Here is a 16,118-nt window from a genome sequence, read left to right as displayed (position 1 = left end):
CAGAATCAGTGCCTTGGACTGTAAGCTCTCCAGGGCAGAAGCCTTCCACTCATAGCTGTCTTAAGAGTGTGTACTACAGTCTGCTCTGAATAGAATTTTATATGTAATAAAAATTAATGTGTGTAAGGTAGTAAATAAGTCAGGCCAAACATCTTACCAATACGTCAAATTAATTTTTGAATTCTTCAAAAGGTATCAGATAAGGCCAAATCAATACACAAGACTGTAAAAATCTATTCATTAAGTCCCTGATCCAACAAAGCAGTTAAGCATGCGTATAACTTTAAGCACATGAGTAGACCCACTGAGCTGAATGGGATTACTTACCTACTTAAAGTTTATACTGCATTGAACCATAAAGTCTAAGAAGATTTTTTTCATTATGTCATCTTTTGTAACGAAAAAAAATGAATGACATTGCCTTGGTTATATAAGCCTCAACCCATCCTGTAATCAAAATATGTATGCAAAATATGCATAGAAGTTCAATGAGAATGTCTAGGACATGTACATACTCCCTACAAAGCCATAGTACACAGGCAAAACTTTAGCTATTTTCAAGGACCGAGCACATAGGTCTGACAAACTATAATTTATAATTCGTGTGAAAAGAGGATTTAGAGGGGAGAAATTGTTCAGTCTTAAAATTTTGATCTAAGCAGCACTAAGAAGATGCTTTCCCGTTAAGTAATTTTTTTTCCTGATTAGCTACAAAAGCCATTGTTTGAATTCAAGTGTAAACTTGTGGTTATGGCCCTGGGATAGAACTTGAGACTCCAGTCTCAGCTCTACAAGTGTTTTATGACCTATGCATGGGGCCAGACCGAATGATCCTAATGGTAACAGGTTTTGATGCCATCCGCATGCATAATGGCACTGAAGACACATTTAGGCGGGGACATGCATGTGGATGAGCAACATACAGCTGCAAGCACAAAAGCTTTTCTATGACCTTTTCCAATAGTGGTCTTATTATTAGGTACCATTCAGTTAGGCATCCATTTTGTTGCAGCATAATGAATCAGGCTCTTTTCTAAAAGACATATGACAATATTTGTATTTTCCTCTATGCTCAGTTGCATGTTTAGAGTATATCATTTGAAAATGTACCACACATTGCTTAGCATAGGTCCATGGTTTAGGGGCCTAATTATGTTGAATGTGTATTATCACATTTAAGTAGATGTCCATACCCTCAGACCTAGCATTTACTTATTTCTTTACTCTCATTTATGCACTTAATAGACCCTACGCCTTGTGAGAAGAGCCTTTTAGAGCCTGCTCTAAAACAGAGTCCACACCCTATGTAGAGTCAAAAATTAACTCCTTCAGGGAATCTGACATTAATGAAAGGCTAGCAAATCTCAGCTCAAGCCCTCTCCCCAGGCCTGCCTGCTCCTGGGGTTCCTCCATCCAGACTGCTTAGCCTACTCCGCAGACATTCAACTCCAGACAGCCATTCACCACCTTTATTCCAACAAGATATAGTGAGCTACTTGCATTAGAGAGTGTGCAGAATCCACTAAATCCATTCCCGGTGGGAACACCAAATTTTAAACAGGATGGAGTGATTCCGGCAAATATTGCCAGCCTGTTACAAGTCTTTGAATACTGCCTATAGAAGGTGCTAAAATGCATGGCAAATGTAATTTCATGCACAGTTACATTAGCAATTGCTATTTTGGATGTGCATCTGTTTGATAATGTAGCCGCTGGAATCACAGAATCATAGAATTCAAGATCAGAAGGGACCATTATGATCATCTAGTCTGACCTCCTGCAAGATGCAGGCCACATAAGCCGATCCACCCACTCCTGAACTAAATCTCTCCCTTGACTCTGCTGTTGAATGCTCCAAATCATGATTTAAAGACTTCAAGTAGCAGATAATCCATCAGCAAGCGACCCCTGCCCCATGCTTCGGAGGAAGGCGAAAAACCTCCAGGGCCACTGCCAATCTACCCTGGAGGAAAATTCCTTCCCGACCCCAAATATGGCGATCAGCTGAACCCCGAGCATGTGGGCAAGACTCTCCAGCCAGACCCTCTGGAAAAGGCTAACAATATCCCAACATTGACCCTTTGTACTAATTACCAGTGTGGCACGTTATTGACCTATTGACTAAACCCATTATCCTATCATACCATCCCCTCCATAAACTTATCCAGCTTAATCTTAAAGTCATGGAGGTCCTTCGCCCCCACCGTTTCCCTCGGTAGGCTGTTCCAGAATTGCACTCCTCTGATGGTTAGAAACCTTCGTCTAATTTCAAGCCTAAATTTCCTGACTGACAATTTATATCCGTTTGTCCTCGTGTCCACATTAGCACTGAGCTGAAATAATTCCTCTCCTTCCCTGGTATTTATCCCTCTGATATATTTAAAGAGTGCAATCATATCTCCTCTTATCCTTCTTTTGGTTAAGGAAAACAAACCGAGCTCCTCAAGTCTCCTTTCATACGACAGGCTTTCCATTCCTCGGATCATTCTAGTGGCCCTTCTTTGTACCCATTCCAGTTTGAATTCATCCTTCTTAAACATGGGAGACCAAAACTGCACACAATACTCCAAATGAGGTCTCACCAATGCCTTATATAACAGGACTAGCACCTCCTTATCTCTACTAGAAATACCTCGCCTAATGCATCCCAAGACCGCATTAGCTTTTTTAACGGCCACATCACATTGCCTACTCATAGTCATCCTACGATCAACCAGGACTCCTAGGTCCTTCTCCTCCTCCGTTACTTCCAACTGGTGCGTCCCCAGCTTATAACTAAAATGCTTGTTAGTCATCCCTAAATGCATAACCTTACACTTCTCATTATTGAATTTCATCCTGTTACTAATACTCCAGTTTACAAGGTCATCCAAATCTCCCTGGAGGATATCCCGATCCTTTTCCAAATTGGCAATACCTCCCAACTTGGTGTCATCCGCAAACTTTATCAGCCCACTCCTACTTTTGGTTCCGAGGTCAGCGATAAATAGATTAAATAAAATCAGACCCAAAACCGAACCTTGAGGAACTCCACTGGTAACCCCCCTCCAACCCGACAGATCACCCTTCAATATGACCCTCTGCAGTCTCCCCTTTAACCAGCTCCTTATCCACCTCTGGATTTTCATTTTGATCCCCATCTTTTCCAATTTAACCAGTAATTCCTCATGCGGTACCGTATCAAACGCCTTACTGAAATCAAGATATATTAGATCCACCGCATTTCCCTTGTCTAAAAAATCTGTTACTTTCTCAAAGAAGGAGATCAGGTTGGTTTGGCACGATCTACCTTTCGTAAAACCATGCTGTAATTTGTCCCAGTTGCCATCGGCCTCAAGGTCCGTAACCACTCTCTCCTTTAAAAAATTTTCCATGACTTTGCATACTACAGATGTTAAACTAACAGGCCTGTAGTTACCTGGGTCACTTTTTTTCCCCTTCTTGAATACAGGAACTATATTAGCTAATCTCCAGTCAAACGGTACAACCCCTGAGTTTAGAGATTTATTAAAAATCATCGCTAATGGGCTTGCAATTTCACTCGCCAATTCCCTTAATATTCTAGGATGAAGATTATCCAGGCCCCCCGATTTACTTCCGTTAAGATGTTCAAGTTTGGCTTCTACCTCAGATACCGTAATGTCTACCCCCATATCTTCATTCCCGTCAGTCCCTCTACCACTATTCCTTAGCCCTTCATTAGCCTCATTAAAGACCGAGGCAAAATATTTGTTTAGATATTGTGCCATGCCAAGATTATCCCTAATCTCCACTCCGTTTAAAGTTTTAAAGCGGTCCCACTTCTTCCTTCTTGGTTTTCTTCCTATTTATATGGCCAAAAAACCTTTTGCTATTGGTTTTAATCTCAGTCTCAGATGCAATTTTGTTTATCCTTCCATTTATTTTGAAACAAATTAGCTCATGATCACTCGAGCCAAGGTTGTCCCCTACAACTATTTCCTCAACAAGGTCCTCGTTATTCACCAAAATCAAATCTAAAATGGCATCCCCCCTTGTCGGTTCAGCAACTACTTGATGAAAGAATTCATCAGCTATCACGTCTAGGAAAAGCTGAGCCCTATTATTATTACTAGTATTTGTTTCCCAATCTATATCCGGGAAGTTAAAGAGACTGCCTAGGTTTATTAAGACGTGCTTGCAAACCCAACTCTTCCAGAAGCAGTTGCTCTCCATTCTGTCCTCCATGGTGTTTATGGGTGGTGTGGATGGAGCTGGTTTATATTCCATAAAGGCAGCATACAGATTCCAAATTTATATTGTGCTAATTTTTCACTCTACAATACTTCCTAAAAAGCATGCAAGGCAGCTTCTGTTTTGGAGTACAAGCAGATGTTCTGAAGGAAGGCAAGATTAGTAAAGAGCTCAAATGCCAAAAACTTTCATTTTTAATTCTAGGAAGTTTAATTGCAAGGGTCTTGCTCCAACCTATTTTTCTGTTCAAGTACACTAAAAAGTTTGATTCTATGGTCATTGCTACTATCATTTATAAAAAGGGAATAGACTGAATGGAGGGTGAGATGAAAGCGGATTTTCACAAAAAAAGTTAAGTGAATTGCCCAAGATCACACAGCCGATCAATGGAATAAATAGTAACAGAACTTCAGTATTTTTGAGTCCCTGCCCAGCACCCTAGACAATACCTCTGTAATTTGTGTCTGTAATTTTTAAGAAGTTGAAGATCCTCTGTCATTTAGTATTGGAGATGGCAACAGATAAACTACAACTAATGTTGAAATGACAAGTTTCATTAGTCCTGCAGAATACATGCTAAATCACTGGTTTCCTTGTAACCCGTGGCAGTGAGTTTGTGATGAGAGCAGGCCATGTGTCATTTTAATGAAAATTATTATTTGTTTGTGATCCTCATAATGGTTTATTGACTTGTCCCTGGATTCTCTTTACTTCCATTATCTGAGGAAACTATTTTATTATAATTTACTGGTAAATGAGTTTTTGAATAATGAGGACTTGCGGAGAGATGAGGGAGGAAGTTAGAGAAAGCAGGGGAATAATTGAAGAGGTTCATAATGCGTGCAGTTTTTTTCCAGAAATAACACCTGCTGAATTTCCTGTCTTCTCTCTGTGCTGGAGAAAACAGACAAAGCCCCTCTGTGTAGTGTTAAGATATTATTACTCCTATAAGAAGTGGCAGAGCAGCTGCTAGCCTCATTAAATTAAAGACAGTAGCAAAATTTGATGGATCTTAATTTGTACAATGATGATTCTGAATAAATTGCTAATTGTCCCTCTCTGTGTTGGTTATGGTTTTTTACTGCAGTTCCTCATTTCTTCCTTAATCTCAGGGCAGATATGTTACACCAAGGTAACATAATTGTCACCCTAGGAAATGGGATTGTGGGCCTGACTAAATTCAGACTTTTATATTTTATGGAAAGCACTCTAAAAGGGGATTTTCACTCCTAAATGTGTTTAATGTTTGCATGCCTAAATAACATTTCTTGTTCATAAGAAAAAATATTTTTCCTGCAGTATTTGTAGTTTGCCTTCTAACACAGCCTGGATGTAGGAGTGCATGAATTTCTTAAGTTAGGGAAAGTTGCTCATTTGCCAATTTAAAATACTGGGATTCTGATCATGCTGTTGAAAAGAGTGGGAAAAAGTTGTGAAATGTATGTACAGAGGCATGCAAAACAATTTGCTGATCATCCCTGACTACATGATTATTTTTCAGTGCTCTAATGCCGGGTGGGTGCTGTACAAAGAGACATGAGTTGAAATCCTGACTCCCCTGGCAAACTCGCATTGACTGAAATGGGGCTGTCAGGATTCTCCCTAGCCTGAGCACAATCTTGCAGAAGAGTGAAATAATGCCAGGATTAGTGTCTGAGTTTCCCATCTCAGGCTCTTTAAAGACTCCAGCAAAAGTTCTCTTGTGGTCCAATATTACCCCTACCCAGGGCTGGTTTATTTATTGCAAGCAGTCCTTGACAGCCCAAAACACACTCCATTTATCCCACACTGCACATAGTTCATAGACTATGAAGTCCCGAAACACAGTCTACTGACATACCTCAGCTCTGGCACCTTCTGCCACACTCAGGGTTGTCTTTGGTTCCCTCCTGTTCTTTTGTCAAAACAGCAACCTCAGCTCTTCCACCTACAGTGCTATCCAGCCTTCTTCCTGGCTTCCAAACCTCTGTCTGGAAAAGATCAGCAGGCTAGCCCCTCCACTGGTCTCCTACCCTCAGTCTTCCCTAGGGAACTCCCTTCAGGGATCTCCTTCCCAATTGTAGTCTCTTCTCATTAGTCCCCGATGGTGCCCCGCTCCTCTTAATCAGCAGAAATTGGGATGCACTTCTACTGGCGCAGGGAAGCTGAACCCACTTCACTTAATGTGGCTGGCCACCTTGAGACAGGACCAGGATTTCACCCAGGGTCCCTGCCTCAAAACATTTAACAATCTAAATCCAGATGTGACATTTTAACGCAACATGTGGGGATAGTAAACAAACAAATAGATGGATACAGGAAAGAGGCGGGACAACTGTTATATCATCATAGTGTTACTCTATACATGTACTCCTCTTTCCTGGGTGCAATAAGAAAATGGGGGCATCATCCGCACCTACATGCTAGACAAACAGGGCACAGGACTAGTGCCAACCCTGTTGTAATCACACTGCTTTACAACAATGTGTGTCACATCAAAAGACTTGCTGATACCTCTAAGGATTATGATGACAAGCAATCGGTGCTTTGTAGACTGCACAAGGATGGGAATAAGATGAAAGTCTCAATCCTTTGATTTTGAGGGGGAAGAAAAATCTCCCAGTTCACGTTTCATTGCCAGCAAGTGAGACACTGACTAAGTCAATTAAAATTAAACTTCAAAAAAGTTCTTAGAAATGCCAAAACACCACCACAAAAGATGCCAATGAACAAGGTGAGAGGGAGCCTCATGATCTCTTTTGCATTATAAATATTCAGTAATATCCGAGGGAATTAAAACAGTTTTGTTGCTAAGTAAAACTGGAAGGCTAGAAACCCCGGGCTGCATATTTCTGAGACTAAAGTGGAATAATGCAGTAATGTAATAGAGACCAGATTAGGTTTCTCACATATTTTAAACAGTTTTAATCTATGATCAGTACAGAAAACGAATGTATACATTTGATACATTATATGCTCAGATATTATAAATGTTCTAGAATTATAATGGGTCATTCGTTTAAGGCTCTGAGGCTCCAATTTAGGGATCTGAGATTTAAAACCCTTTGTCAGGATGTAGGAAAGTAAGCCACATGGGATGGTCTGAACCATAAACCGTTTAGAATTTTTTGCCAGTGAATCCAATTTCCTTCAAATTATTAAGACACTTTCCCTCAATCGAAACAAGCTATTGTTTGCAAAGCTTTTATAGACACGCTGGGGAAGCATATTTGGAAAACAAAGGACATGTCAATTGTGGGCAACATGAATGAACTCCTTGAAATAACAGCTGTGTTTTGAGATTACATTAAAAGGTATGTGATCTGGCTGTAAAGCATCCCCATAAAAAATGATGCTTCAGCCTCCATTCACCATGTCTGACTGGCTTCCCCAGCTTGAGAAGTTTCATTTTAACTCTTAAATACTACTTTTACACAACTGGGTAGAGGAAAGAGACACAGGAGAGAAGATTCATATGTAGCTGGGACCTAGCTAGTTAACAATATTGCTCAAAACAAAAGCATCCAGCAGAGGAAGGAAATCTTTGACAAAATGTTCCTAGTCTACAGTCCCACCACCAAGACTTGAAACTTGATAATATAGGACTGACTGGTTAGCAATGACAACTGTTGAAAAGACTAGCCTACAAGACTATTTCAGCTTCTTTCTGGCCACTGAATCTATGCTGCTACATATGAATTAGGGATAGGAGAAATCAGCCAGGAAAGTTAATTGACCAACTTCATTTCGTAAGTGTAAGAACTGCACTCTCTCTATAGAGATGGGCCCATGCCAAATCCCTGAATCCAATGTTGGATCCAAGCTTTGTATCTCAGGCCTATTATATTAATTGCATATGGTACAAGAGGCCTTGAAGAAGAAAGAGGGAGGTGCTAGTACCTGTTAGTAAATATTAACCTTTTTAGCCTTTTACTGTATATTAAAATCATTCTCATTAACTACTCTTTCAGAATCTTTTACAATATTAACAAGGAACATGTCTGATTTCTAAGGCCCAGAGCGTTGGTTCTTAACCTGCGAATGACCTGTATTCAGAAATTTAATGTAGTTGAGTGTTAGGCTATAGCTAATTATCCTCAGCATCTCAGGTCTGAGGGAACTCAGGAAAAAGATCCCCTTAAACTAATAAATGGTATCTCTGCAGAAGCATGTTAGAAACAGAATTAGGTGATTGACAAGGGACACTTGTTAATGTAGATGGGTTCTGTAATGGATGAAATAATGACCCATTGAAAGGTATTTAAATCATAATGTGTTGGTTATCACTGAGGGTCATAAAAAAATTAGTAGTTAGGAAAACAGAACACAAAATTAGTTGTGGAAAGCCATTTTCCCCTCTAAAAATCTGTGTTACCCCCATAAATGACAGAAGTCTCAGAAGTCAGGGTGCGGAATGCAAACTGCCAGCATCCTATCATCTATGTCTACACTGCAATTAGATACCATGATTTACTTAGAGTAGCCAGGTGTCCGGTTTTCAACCCGAATGCCCGGTCAAAAAGGGACCCTGGCAGCTCTGGTCAGCACAGCTGACAGGGCCACCAAAAATCTGGTTGGCCACAACAGCCAGCTGCGCATGGCTCCCAGAAGTGGCTGGCATGTCCCTCTGGCTCCTAGGTGCAGGGACAGCCAGAGGGGTGGCTCCGCGCACTGTCCCTGCCTGCACCAAAGGGGCCACCCCAAGCGTCAGCTCCCCAGCGCCCATTGGCCAGGAAGCTGAGATAAGCAGCACCTGGAGCATGCATCCCAAACCCCCTCCCACACTCCAACCTCCTGCCCCAGCCGTGAGCCCCCTCCTGCACCCCACCTCCCTCTCAGATCCTGCAACCCCTCTTAAACCCCTGCTCCAGTCTGGAGCGCCCTCCTTTACCCCAAACTCTTTATCCCCAGCCACACCCCAGAGCTCGCACCCCTTCTGCACTCCAACCCGGTGAAAATAAGTGAGTGAACTTGGGTGGGAGGGGATGCAGTAAGCGGGGGCAGGGCCTCAAGGAAGGGCAAGGGTGTTCAGTTTTCTGCAATCAGAAAGTTGGCAACCCTAGGCTTCTTCAGTTACAGTGCTGTTTAAATGCAGTGCAGACACTTGGGTTCAGGCTGCACCCTCAACCTTGGGACCTTCCCCCCTTGCAGGGTCCTACAGCCTGGGCTCCAGACCAGATTAAGCCCAGTAGTCCACAATGCAGTTAAACCTCCCTGCAGCCCACGTCAGCCAGCACAGACCAGCTGAGGGTATCTAATTGCAGCATAGATATAGTCAAACGCCAGCTCTTTACCAGACACCACAGCTGGTAATGCATCTATTCTTTCTGTATAGTGATGTATTAATCTGATTTATAATCTTGGATTAAATAATTCCATTTGAGCCTGTTAAATTCTGAGGCTTGGAGAAGAGAGGCCTGACAGAGCTAGGTAGAATGGCATACAACAGAGACTTGACCTATCAGGACAAGTCAGTATCCATCAGATCCAGCATCCTGTGATCAACGATTATCAATGCTTGATACTTGCGAGCCAGCATAAAATATAAAGGGGAAGGAGTAGAGAATTTATTCTCAACTCCAAATTGAGATCACTTATACTATAAAGAATGCATATTGGTAGTTCTTTGCATCTGTAGCCTAACTATAAATACAGACACTACCCTAATCTGTACCTTGTCAAATTCACTCCTAGGCAGAGGGCCAGCGTAAGGCTGCCACTTAAACTCTCAGAGTAGCCCAGAAGAGTTTTGAAAACCCAAAAAAGTTAAGGGATTTTATCCAGTTTACCTTTGCATGAGTTACAGGTCAATGTCATATTTATTAAGAGAACCATAGAGGTTTAACAGACTAGTCTGGGGCTGGCAAATCTGAATAGAGTGCAGCCAACAATCATGTGAGAAAGTGTTAATAAGAGCACAGTAGTCCAGTCTGAAGGACTAAAGAAACCAAACCCAACCTTTCTCATCTTGCTTAGAGCATGAAGAAAAGAAGACTAAGATGGCCACTATCAGCTACAGTGATGTTAGTAGCAAAAGAACAGAAGGGGGCAAGTTGTTCATGGACAACTTAAAACCTCTGTCAAAGTAATAGCTTCTTGGGTGAATTTTCATAACTCCTAGGGAACTTACTAGGAAAGTTTCCAGACTCAAGGATATCCTGGTGGGAGCAGAGGTGAGAGCTGGTCAAAAAGGGGAGAAAAGATTGAGGAAGCTATTTTCCACTGGAAAAAACAACAGTGTTGAAGTCAAAATGCATAGTGCAATCATGTTGATTTTGGTGACATTTTATTCCAGATGTAAAAAGTAAGGAATTCCAACAGCATTGTAGGACATTTAAAATTTTGTTTTGAAATGAAGTCATTTATTTTGTATACGTTTAAAAGTTGAAGTCTAAATGTGTCATTTCGACTTTTCAAAATGAACCCTCCCTCCCCCCTCAAATGTTAAACTTTCCTTCAGAGAATTTCTAAATGTTCAGGTTTTGTTCCAATTCTAATCCACATTTTGAAGTCCTCTGTGAAACACCATTTCCATTCCCTGCACAGCTTTAGAAAGAAGCAACAGTTAACCTAGACATCTACATAGCAATTAAACACCTGTAATGGGCCTGGGGCAACTGACTTGGCTTTCAGGGTTCAGGCTGCAAGGCTGTAAAATTGCAGTGTAGCTGTTCAGGCTTGGGCTGGAGTCCGAACTCTGGTACCTCACAAGTGGGGAGGAAAAACTCAAGCCCAGGCTCCAAGCCAAGCTTGAACATCTACACAGAAGTTTTACAGACCTGCAGCCATGCCTGAATCAGCAGACCTAGGCCAGAAGCCTTGTGCCATGATCATTTATTCCAGTGTAGGTGCACCCTTAGTGGACTGCAAGTTTATTACAGGCTTTATAAGATCTGGTGAACCTGCTCACAAGTTGTGAGTGGGCTACACCCAGATACTACAGCTGGCAGGTTATTCTCTCTGCCAGATATTCGATGTAACAGTACCATATAGCCTGCTGACCTGCTATAGAAGTGGGGCATATGTAGCCTTCTATCAAAATTGGGAGGGGGGGCAATAAACCCAGCTCACTCTCCACACAGATATGATGAAAGCCTTGTCTGTGCAGGAAGTTTAATAAAATCAGTTTTTAAACTGATTAAACCAGTGCCAACTCCTACATGGAAGCAATCAATTTACAACTGACATATCCATTTATCTTACATTTATAAATTAAGAAACATCCTGCATACATCCTTCCTGTTTAGCTTTTAGAGGGGAAGGGTCAAAACACAAGTGTACCTTCTTTCAGAGTTATAGGAAGAAGTTTTGAAATGGTCAACCTCTTATTTTTGTGATACCAAGTGTTTTCCACATACAGTTCAGTTACAAATGCAAATCTCAGAATTTTTACCTCCTACCACCTGTTTTACAGTGTAATTTGGGTCATTAGAGGCTCAACTCCTCAGACTTGTAACTGCAGATTTTGTAAGCACAAATTTTGTCTGTTAAAATGGAGCCTTGGCCTCTGAACACATATCACCATACTGTTCTCCACATTATTATAGTGCACTTTCTGAAGAAACTTCCAGCTTTCTAAACAGAAATATTCCCCAAGGGAAGAGTTATTAGAATATTAGAGGAACGGATTTTCCACAAAGGCTATTTAAGTCCACTGGAGTAGAGGGGAGAAAATCCTATTAGCTAGCTCAAACCTTATAAGACTTCAAAAAGGTATCCTTTGAAGTCTAGGAAAGGCCTTTGAAGTGACCAAATATGTAAAGGGGAGTTTAAAGAATGTGTATTGCAGGATGCCAAAAATATCCATGGAGAATTTCTATAAATTGACAAGATACAATGGTAACTGCATTGGACAAGTGACATTCTACCAAGCATGTAAAATTAGCACTGGACATCTCCACAATCAGAGTTAGGAAGCTGGACAGAGCACCTGCTTTCCAGAGCTAGCGACAATCAAACTGAACTATGCACCGCTTTTGATCGGTACAGTTACAGATTTTGAAAACTCTGGAATTAAGTCTCAAAGCCCATACTTTGGGGTTTTTCTATCATCAGAGTCTAAAGGGATGCTCTTTTGAATGCTCTTCTGTGAATTTTATGGTTTTCCACTATATTTCCTTGAATGGACAAGATTCTCTTCAAATGCAACTCTAGGACTGAACAGGATTCAAGACACTCACGTGATACCCAAAAGCTATATTACAGGAAGCTGGTAATACTTTTTTGGTTGACCATCTGATATCTACCCATGTCCTCAAAGGTTCTGGACCAATATTACATATGGAAAGAAATATGACTTGGTGTCTTTTTACAAGTTTTATTAGACAATTTAAACACAATCAAGCTATTGCGAATATTAAACTAATATGTTGTTATAAACAGATAGTTAAGGGTTAAAGTCTCTTTTACCTGTAAAGGGTTAACAAGCTCAGTAACCTGATGAACACCTGACCAGAGGACCAATCAAGGGACAAGATAATTTCAAATCTCTGTGGAGGGAAGGCTTTGTCTGTGTCCTTTGTTTGAATTGCCGTGCTCTCTTTGAATCTAAGAGAGGCCAGACATGTCTCCAAGTTTTCCTGGAGTATTTTCTACTATCCAGTATAGTGAGTATTAGAAAGGCGAATTAATCTTCTAATTAATTTCTGCATTTGCAATTGTGTGTTTGCTGAAGGAATATCTTTATTTCTGTTTGCTGTTACTTTGATTATTCTGAGAAAGGAGGGGGCGGAGAGCCTCTCCAGGTTTATAAGTTAGACCCTGTATTTTTGCATCCTGGTAATATAGAGATAGTGTACTTTTTTCTTTCTTTAATAAAATCTTTTCTTTTTAGAACTTGATTGATTTCTTCCCTTGTTTGGATTTTCAGGGGAAGGGGAGGGGGGAAAAGTGAATCCCTCTTTGTTTTGATTCAAGGAGTTTGAATCAAGGTATCTCTCCCAAGGACAAGGGGAGGGGGAAGAAGGTTGGGGGAATGAATTATTTCCCTTTGTGTTAAGATCCAAGGAAGTTGGGATCTGTGTTCCCCAGGGAAAGTTTTGGGGGAACAGGGAGTGTGTCAGACACTTAAAACTTGACTGGTGGCAGCAAGAACCAGATCTAAACTAGAATTTTAGTTTAGAGGAGTCCATGCAGGTCCCCATCTTGTGAACGCTAAAGTTCAAAGTGGGGAATAAACCTATGACATATGTGAAACAATACAACTATCAAATCAGTCTCAAGATTGGATTGGAATTGAATTATCAATTAGATCAATAAATCATTAAAATGAATACAACCCCTTCCGAATTCCAAGAAGGGATCAAAAGAGATGGCTATCCATTTGGTGGTTGTCCTAAACTAAAGAAGTTTACCAAAGTTAATCAGATCTATCGTTCAGAGTTGGCTAAATATTTTGCTACTGAAGCCAAGTTGTCTTAACCACAACCTCAGAGCCAACCTCCTTAGATTTAAATTTTTGTACAGTAGCCAACCGTTTCTTTTCCCTTTACTCTGCAAAGGTGATATAACACAGATTAACAATTCACTTGGATATGTAGAAACTTGACAACCTCTATGTACCCAAGTTCACAGACAGTTTAAATTTTTTAGTACTTAACAGAGCACATTGAGATATTCAGGCCTCTTTAAGTGGAGGAAACGTCTGTTTCTGAACTTTATGGATGTTCATACACAGCCACACTAAGTTTAGGGTGTGAAGAGATAATGGCTGGGATGTCTCCCAGCTAACAAGACAAAAATAAAAAGTGGAAAAATAAAGGTAAGATGTTTGTGAACTCTTCAGCTGTCAGTCTTCTGGATCCTCATAGCATAAGAGCTGGAACTGCAGACAAGGAGCCAAAAAGTGATGCTCTGCTGGCATAGTAGGTCTCAGTATCAGGCCTTCTTTGGGTGCAGGGAGACCAGTCCTGAAAAGTGAAGGCTTCTCAGCTATACACTTTATTCTTATTTTTTGCTAACTTTGCTTATTCCGCCTTGTAGTGCCTCCGTCCAAAGCCTTCAGACAATATCAGGTGCAAGGCCTACCTTGGAGTGATGCCACTTGGTCCACTTAGGTTTGAGTTAGGTCATCCTAGCATCAGTTTTAGGATAAGCCTCACTTTGAGGCAGGAATTTTAAAAGAGTCTTTTGTATGCAAAACACTGTGTAACTGTGAGACACCTCCTCCCTCTGCTCAGGTCATACTTAAAGTTCAGTCCCACTCTGGGGTACTCGTCAGCTCGCCTTCTGGGGCCAGCTCCTAGCCCCTTCTGGGCTACCTTAGACTCCTTCTCTGCTCTTTCCTAGAGTGCCAACTCCCAAGCTGCTTTCCTGGAGTCCCTGTCAGTCTATCATTTATTGGCTGAAGTTCCCTGCTCTTTGCATCTACTCCTAGGCCCTGCAGACTTCTTTGCTCCTTCTTAATTCCTTCCTGAGGTGCTTTTCCCTAGCAGGTTCCCCTCCCAAGGGACATTGGCAGCTTCTCCCAGGGACCTCCCTCCTTCAGAGGCTCCCATGGGCGATGCAAGAGATTTTTCAGCAGCTCTCTTCTGTGTGGAAACAGCACCAGAAACACTGTCCAGCATTGAAAAGCACTGAAAGTGCTGTCCAGCACTAAGAGTGCTGATGTATCACCATTAGCTGAAACAGGGAGACATGAAAATTTGGGCTTGCTTGAATTAGTGAAATTGGAGTCCTGACAGTGAAGCATAATGTTAAGGCACATACAAGTATAATTTTTTTGTAATTATAAAGATTTAAATAGTTAATAAAGGTGGTTTAAAGCAGTTAGGGCTAGGGAAAACAAGATGATGGTTGCAAGAAATCATAGCTGGAAAAACCAAATGGAGGCCTTAGAATGATCCAGCCAATGGCAAGCAGGCTGGGATGAAACAAAGGTCACTCCAAAACCTGAAGGGTAGGGTCATTGAGACAGAACATAGGTCTTCAAACAGGTCTAGCTTCTAAAGTGCAGCTTTTCAATCACATCCAGCTTTGATTGACAGATAGAAGGCTTGAAGTTGATTGGTTGTTTATGAATCCCTATCATTATCAGCCAATCAGAATAGATCAAAATCTGCATACAAAGTGAAGAGCTGACAGGCTTTAGTTAGTTCATCAGTGTGTGACAGTGGAAAGTACTGGTGTGTGAGAGGACAAAGATGATCAAGAAGAAGCCAACTAAAAGAGCAGAATGAAATCACTGAAGAAGGAAACCAAACAGCTGGCAACAGAATAGAAGGACCTATCAGAGGAATATAAAGACTACAGGAGAAGCTAGCATGGGGGTGATTTCAATAAGAATCCTAAACTAGAATGAGTGATTTTGTCTGTATGGGATCATAAAGCTGGATGATTGTGTATGTGTGTTTGTTATTACAGGCACAGTCTTTAATGTTGAAGAACTTGCTGTAAGCATCCTATTTGAGACTGGCCACTGCATACAGAATGAAGCCACTTAAAGCTATTTTCTAATTGTAGGATATTGCAATTTTGGGTGCTTGAATGTACCTTATGCCTAAGAAAATGTGTGGTTTATTTTTTTAAATATATGTTTTATAGCTGCTGTGTTTTCATAATATTTTAATGTGTTTTAGATTTACAGTATTAGGAAATATTGTGCTAAATAAAGGTTATTTGTTTTTGAAGAATTACTGCCTGAGGGTCAATCCTTTGAGCAGAATGTTGTATCCGTGTCCTCCCAAAGGTTAAGAGTTAGTCTGTTCTGGGGAGTTTTCCACAAGTTGGAGGGAAACCCGCTAATAAAACCCTGTCAATTCCTCTAGGGCTGGCCACCTCCCGTTACCTACTAATGCAGAACAGAACTGACAATTGGTTTAGTGGTACAGGCAGGCCATTATAGGGGTGCCATAGATCAGATTTTGGGGTAACCTGGGAGCCTAAACTGTTCCCTGTTGTTCTTATCACATCTTCCAATGACTTTTTAT

General features: G+C 41.0%; 1 long non-coding RNA gene across 3 annotated transcripts in view; it reads right to left on the bottom strand.

Moving 5' to 3' along the window:
- LOC120406047 overlaps positions 1–16,118 on the bottom strand; it is a 53,765-nt gene that overhangs the window by 13,531 nt on the left and 24,116 nt on the right. The window lies entirely within an intron of this gene.

The sequence above is a fragment of the Mauremys reevesii genome, linkage group 5 (genome assembly GCF_016161935.1).
Source record: "Mauremys reevesii isolate NIE-2019 linkage group 5, ASM1616193v1, whole genome shotgun sequence".
Taxonomy (NCBI): domain Eukaryota; kingdom Metazoa; phylum Chordata; order Testudines; family Geoemydidae; genus Mauremys; species Mauremys reevesii.
This window is presented reverse-complemented; position numbering and strand designations above follow the sequence as displayed.